Source organism: Lipotes vexillifer, unplaced genomic scaffold (genome assembly GCF_000442215.2).
Source record: "Lipotes vexillifer unplaced genomic scaffold, Lipotes_vexillifer_v1.1 scaffold690, whole genome shotgun sequence".
NCBI classification, from domain to species: Eukaryota; Metazoa; Chordata; class Mammalia; order Artiodactyla; family Lipotidae; genus Lipotes; species Lipotes vexillifer.
The window spans coordinates 2330107-2337625 of record NW_006798376.1 but is presented as its reverse complement, the minus strand read 5'-3'; positions in this window follow the sequence as shown (position 1 = coordinate 2337625).

Below are 7519 nucleotides of genomic sequence, written 5' to 3'. Positions count from 1 at the left end.
GCCTAACATTTAAATTTAGTCAAGGAGGAAGTTGTTGTAAATTAAGGTGGTTATCACTGGAAAGATACTATAGGTTAAGGATATTATATTATGGAAGCAAAGGTAATTAGAAAAGCAAAGCACAGATCAGAAATAGTACCTACTGGAAAATTTTGCTTCTAACTTTATGGGTTCAGAAGGAAATAGGAGAAAACACATTTAAGCAGAAGGACTATAGTAAGCGAACGTAGTCTAGATTTATACCTACATATTCTAATTAAAGATTTGTGCTGTTGGTGGTGTTAGGGGTTTCTGATGTAGTATTGTGTGCATATTTGTATTGTTGTTTGTAGCCCATATATTAAACATTTACTAATTAAAAAAATGTTCCTAGCTAATATGAATATTAGAGTCTGGAGGGGAAACATAAAAAAATAATAATCACATCTCTAATGTATCCTTTTGAAGGACAGAAATATGGGCCTATGAGAGTGTATAGCAGAGGATCCTGACATAGATGGGGATCAGAAAATGTAGAGTTCTGAAGAATGGGTAGGAGTTATACAGATGACCAGGCAGTATAGAGCTTTCCATGTAAAGGATCAGCCCATTGAAAAAGAACTTGTCCCAGTGAAGGATCCTAGCATATGCAAGGGTCAGAAATGAGGCTAATGTGGCTCGAACAAAGTAACTGTGTAAAGTGAAGGTGGTGAGGTAGAGGGGGCCTAGACTAGATACGCAGGACCACATTAAAAATGCTGTTCTCAATTCCAGGAGCAATAGGAAATCACTGGGAGTTTTCAATTTCAGGATGACATGATAAGAGTTTCTTTTTGTAAAGTTCACTGTGACTGCAGTGTCAGGGGTGTATCGAAAAGGGGCTAGAGTAGATGAAGGGGACCGATGTGCAGATTCCTGCAGTGGTTCAGGAGATTGATGATGGTAGCGTGAACTAGGGTGGTGGCTTTGAAGAGGCTGAAATGGAATGGCTTTAAGAGATGTTGAGGAAGTGAGATTAACAGAACAGAGGGATAGATTGAAAGTGGATTTGAGGCAGAAGCATATGTCAAACATGACCCTTAAGCTAATGGCTTTAGCAGCAGAATGGATAGTGGTGGATACTGGAAGAAAGGGTATACGGGAAGACATACGGATTTGAAGCAGAAGAACATAAGTCAAGAACAAATTGCAACTGAGAAGTCTTTCAGACGTAAAAGTGGAAATATCAGCTTAACAATTAGATATCTGGTCTGGAGCTCAAAGGAGAGATCTAGGTAAGAGATACATTTTAAAACTGTTGGCATATGTGTATGAACTGAAGTCATGGGTGTGGTAGAGATTATATACGGAGAAAAATATTGGGGAAAAATGAAAAAGGCCTAAGGCTCAGCCTCAAGGAAATCCAACATTTATTGCCTAGACAGAGAGCATAATCTTGGAAAAGAACCTGAGGACACCCAGAGAGGTGGGAGGACATCTAGGAGAGTGTGGTGTCCCAGCACCACGGGTAACCACATTCTACTTGCTGTGATTCCAGTACCATGGTCATGGCTATTGGGCAAGGGGTAGGCTTTTGACCTAAAGACAACTGGCCTGCAGACAAACCAGAAGCCTATTACGTTTTCTGACACAAATACCCTTCCCTGCAGGAGCTCTCTATTGGATGGTGGGTTAATGAACAAAATGGATTCTCTACACTGGAGATACCAGATGCCAGATGCACATAAAGAAGTGAGTATTTGGAAGGAAGGGCAGAAGACAGTGACTTAGAAAGAAGCAGAGGCAGAGGGTAGTTTCACATCACAGCAGAGAAGGAAGCAAGGAGCTCCTGTTCCCCAGGGGGAGGAGACAACCCAATGTCTAGAGTTATTTTGGATTCTAAACCAGCTTCCAATTTCTGAATATTTCCTTCTATGTGAAGCCAATCTGTGTGACTATAAATTTTTGTAAGTTCACGGCGTGTGATCAGTCTCATCATCCTTATTTCCACATGTATCTTACATTAAAAAAAAAAGTACTACAGCTAAAGTCTGTTCCTTGCAACTTAAACTGCCCATGCTCTCCCTTTCTGCAGGACCTTATTATTATCTCATTCTTGTTTTCACATGAATTTCATCCCTTCAGCCTCTACCAGCCTCACTCTGATTATGTCCATATGTATCCTGTGGATTCTTTTATGTACAAAGTGCAGCAAAACTCATAAACCATGACCCACTAGTCCAGATTTGGAGTAGTTTGGCATTTAAAGAAACAGGGTCTCAACAGGAATTTTCATCTTGTCTCTTTAATGGGGCACAAGCAATTTGTCTACACCCACTCTTATCAAAAGCTCCTTTTCTAACACCCCGACACTCCACAGAAGGTCTCACTCTCCTACCTTAACCAACCTACCAGCACCAAGAGATAAGCAGAGAGTGAGCTTTAGCTAGGGTAAGTGAATGTCCATAGCTTTGCATCTGTTCCCTCCTCATAATCATTAATAGTGCCCCTTACCACTGTCAAAAGTACTTCCATTTAAACAGAATCGAACTGATCAAGCTTGGGCCCCTCAGAGACCATGACTTTCATCTCATTCATTTGTCCCATTCTGGAATAATTGGGTCAATAATGGGCTTTCAGTTGATCAGTTCATAACAATATTGTGACACAAGACTGTTAACCTGGTTATGAAGCATCAATTCAAGAAATAGATGTCATAATTAGAAAGTATGTCACCAGTAACAAAATGCATTTTTTTCTTTTTTCCTTTGAGTCTTTAAAAACCCAAGTGAATTGGGTATAAATACATCTCCTTTAAAAAGTATTAGAAACCTTCTCAAGCGCTTAGCATAACAGGGTCTACTTACCAAGATTTAGCCTCCTTAAAATAGTTCTGACCTAAAGTCATCCATTTAGTTTTCTTGTGTATTTTTCAAAATACTCTTTTATATCAAAAGTGAAAGTGAAAAAAAGGCTCATATTTGTAGGTCTCTTAAATGCTATGTACATTGTTTAAAAAAATATTCTTATCTCCCTTTCTTGAGGTGCATTAACTCATTAACCATTTGACATGGTCTTCTAGATGTGGATTCCCATTCCTTATAGTAATTGATGCCTTCTGTTTTCTTTGTAATAAAGGTTAGGAGTACTGGACTCTAATCTCAAACCTCTTGAGTCTGAGTCCCACCACTGCCACTAATAATTCTGTGACTTTGGAAGCTTATTCAATGTCTTTAAGCCTTAGTTTTTATTCCTCTGTAACATGGAGAAAATAATAGTTCTTATCCTGTATGATTCTTGTGTGAATTCAACAATAAATTGCATGTAAAGCACACTCCCTTGTGTAACAACTAAATAAATCTCAGGAATTCTTGTTACTGTGATTGTAGAACAGGAACAGATTATCAAATGTGAGAATCTGTATCATCCCAAGCACTTCTGATGATGATTCTTTCATCATTTAATGTAAAGCAAATCAGATTTTTAAAATTTAAGGTGCCTGTAGTGGGAAAAAATAGCAAAATGTCTTATCCCACTGGTGACATAAAATTCAGACTCAAAGTCTGTCAGAAAGTAAAGTTTTGCATCCAGGTTAAAACAATGAGTCCTTTTAGACATTCAGCTTTCTGGACTTGTGCAGTCTGTGGAGTTGGCCCATTATAGGCAGATGGTTTTATTGTCAGATTGCAGTGATTAAGTAATAAGGGAAGTCTTATTGTAAAATATCAGTCTTAACTTTGCAGTTAGTCAGTCCTTAGAGACTGTAGTTGTCATAAAACATCTGAAAGGAAAAGTTGTATCAGAGGAAAACATGAGCAACTTTTTCATAAAAGTTGACTCCATCCTCTGTCTGCCTCCCTTAAATTGCTTTGTTATAGAGCAATGGCTCAAAGGACTTGGCATTAGCTGCTGTCGTTTTTTGTTTCTTCACTAGTAGAAGAAAAAAAGAAAATGCAAAAAAGGCAAGCCTATGGCCATGGAAAACCCATTAAAAAATAGCTGAAGTTTAGCATAACAATCATTTTTCTTTTGAAACCCTTTGTAATAACTTATTTACTCTATTTCAATTAAAAACACTTCCCTACATTATACGTCCAAACCATTTAAAAAGAGTGGTTGACTTCAAAGGAATATTTAGAGCTTTATTTTGTCCGCACATTTTTTCACTCTGATAATGACATAATTGACATACTTCTTCTTATCACAGATGATGCCATTTGGAAGGCCTCCACAATGAATATAGAGTGGGCTGTAAAGTTTGCATGTGATTGATTTCTATAAATGGTACCACTTAATTAAACTCTTCTTTCACACAGGCTTTTGATGGAGAACTTTTCTATATAACAGTTTATCTGTTTCTCAGCTACAGCTGGCTGGGAATTCGGGAAAGGGCATGGTTAGTGAGGAGGAAGGGATGGACCCCTCATTCTTAGGAATATGGAGACTAAGGCTTTTACTCCTGCATCTTGGCCGTATTCTTGACCTAAGGACCTCTATCCAGTCTCTCCTCATATAGCTCTCATTTTGTGTGCTGTGGAAGGGAGGGGTAGGTAGCTTCGTGTGAAAAAACCAAAGTCATGCTGGCACTGATGAAAGTGGGGGCCGACTCACACGTCAATATGTTCACCAGAAGTCTCCATGATGAAGAATGTGAGCTTTGGAGTCAGATCTGAATTTAAAGCCCAAATTACCTTACAGACTAGATGTATGATGTTGGACAAACCATATAACCCAAGGTCATGAAACTAGTAAGGATTGGAATTAAGATTAAATCCCACATTGAATTACAGCATTTATGAGATTGAAGAATTCATTTTAAATACATGCATCTGCCCACCATAGGCAGATCAGACACCACAGATAATTTAAAGGGTGTCTGAAAGGCACACAGAAAAAATCATGGAGCCTAAATGTTCAATTAGTTTCATTACTTATAAAACTAAGATATCTAAATATCTTAGTGATAGCTGCATTTTGTGTGTGATATGTGTCTATTTCTCTGTATATATTGTAGCTTGTTAAAGACTTTTCTCCTTTCCATTAGTTCTCATTTACTCTTTGACCCACTATAATTTGGCTTCTTTATTAAAGTGAAATAATTGTTGAATTACAATATTGTATTAGTTTCAGGCGTACAGCAAAGTGATTCAGTTTTTTATATATGTATAAATGTACTTTTTCAGATTATTTTTCCATTATAGGTTATTACAAGATATTGAATATAGTTTCCTGTGCTAATAGTAAATCCTTGTTGCCTTTCTATTTTAAGCATATTAGTTTGAATCTATAATCCCATACTCCTAATTTATCAGTCCCCACCCTCCCTTTCCCTTTTGGTAACCATAAGTTTTTTTCCTATGTCTGTGAGTCTGTTTCTGTTTTGTATATAGATTCATTGTATTTTTTTTTTTTTTTTAGATTTCACATATAAGTGATACCATATAATATTTGTCTTTCTCTCTTTGACTTTCTTCATTTAGTATGATATTCTCTAGGTTCATCCATGTTGCTGCAAATGACAATATATCTTTCTTTTTTATAGCTGAGTAATTATTCCATATATATGTATGTGTATATACATACACATCTTCTTAAACCAACCGTCTGTTAATGGGCACTTGGGTCGTTGGGTTTTTATTACAGAGTATCATGTCATCTGCAAATCATGACAGTTTTACACTTCCCTTCCAATTTGGATAACTTTTATTTCTTTTTCTTGTCTGACTTCTGTGAGTAGGACTTCCAGTACTGTGTTGAATAGAAGTGGTGAGAGTGGGCATCCTTGTCTTGTTCCTGAATTTAGTGGGAAGGTTTTCAGCTTTCTATCATTGAGTATTATGTTGGCTTTGGGTTTACCATAATGGCTTTTATTATGTTGAGAAATGTTCCCTCTACACCCAATTTGATGAGAGTTTTTATCAGAATGAGTGTTGAATTTTATCACATGCTTTTTCTGCATCCATTGAGATGATGATGTGATTTTTGTCTTTCCTTTCTTTAATGTGGTGTATCACATTGACTGATTTGCCTATGTTAAAACATCCTTGAGACCCTGGGACGAATCCAAATTAATCATGGTGTACGATCCTTTTTATGTATTGTTGCATTCAGGTTGCTAATGTTTTGTTGAGGATTTTTGCATCTGTATTCATCAAAGATATTGGCCTGTAATTTTCTTTTAGGTAGAGTCTTTGGTTTTGGTGTCCAGGTGATGGTGGCTTCATCAAATGACTTTGGGAGGGTTCCCTCCTCCTCAAAGTTTTGAAATGGTTTGAGAATGATAGGTATACATTTTTCTTTGTATATTTGGTAGAATTCCCCTATGAAGCCATCCAGTCTTGGCCTTTTGTTGCTTGGAGGTTTTTTTTTTTTAAATTACAGACTTGTCCATTTCTTCTAGGTTGTCCAATTTGTTGGCATAGTATTGGTCATAGTATTCCCTTATTTTTTATATTTCTGTGGTATCAGTAATTATTTCTCTTCTTTAATTTCTTTTTTTATTTATTTGAGTCCTCTCTCTTTTCTTCTTGGTGACCCTGGCTAAGGGCTTGTTGATTTTGTTTATCTTTCAAAAAAATCAGATCTTTGTTTTATTGATCTTTTCTATTGTCTTTTAATCTCTATTTTATTCATTTCCTCTCTGATCTTTATTATTTCCTTTCTTCCGCTGACTTTGGTTTTGTTTGTTCTTCTTTTCCTAATTCTTTTAGGTGGTAGGTTAGGTGGTTTATTTGGGATTTTTTTCTTGTTTCTTGAGGAAGACCTGTTTCACTATGAACTTCTCTCTTAGAACTGCTTTTGCTGCATCTCATAGATTTTGTTAAGCTGAGTTTTCATTGTCATTTGTCTCAAGGTATTTTCTGGTCCTCTTCGATTTTATCAGTGATCAATTGGTTTTTTAGTAGCATGTTGTTTAGTCTCCATGTGTTCTTTTCTCATTTTTCTTTCTATAGTTGATTTCTAGTTTCATATTGTGGTTGGAAGAAAATGCTTGATATAATTTCTACCCTCTTAAATTTGTTGAGGCTTGTTTTGTGACTTAGTGTGTGTTCTATCCTAGAGAATGTTCTATGCAAGCTTGAAAAGAATGTGTGTTCTGGGGTTTTTTTTTGGATGTAGTGTCCTGTAGATATCATTTAAGTCCAACTGGTCTATTGTGTCATTTAGGACCTCTGTTGCCTTATTGATTTTCTTTCTAAAGATCTATCTGTTGATGTCAGTGGGATGTTAAAGTCTCCTGCTCTTACTGTATTCCTGTCAGTTTTTCCGTTTATGTCTGTTAGTATTTGTTTTATATATTAAGTGCTCCTATATTGGTGCATATATGTTAACAAATGTAATATCCTCTTATTGTATTGATCCCTTTATTATTATATAATGTCCTTTTTTGTCTTTATGGACTTTGTTTTAAAGTCTACTAGTCTGATATGATTATTGCTACCCCTGCTTTCTTGTTGTTTACATTTGCATGAAGTATATTTTTCCATCTGCTCACTTTCAATCTGTGGGTGTCTTTCAACCTGAAGTGAGTCTCTTATAGGAAACATAGTGTAGGTTCTTG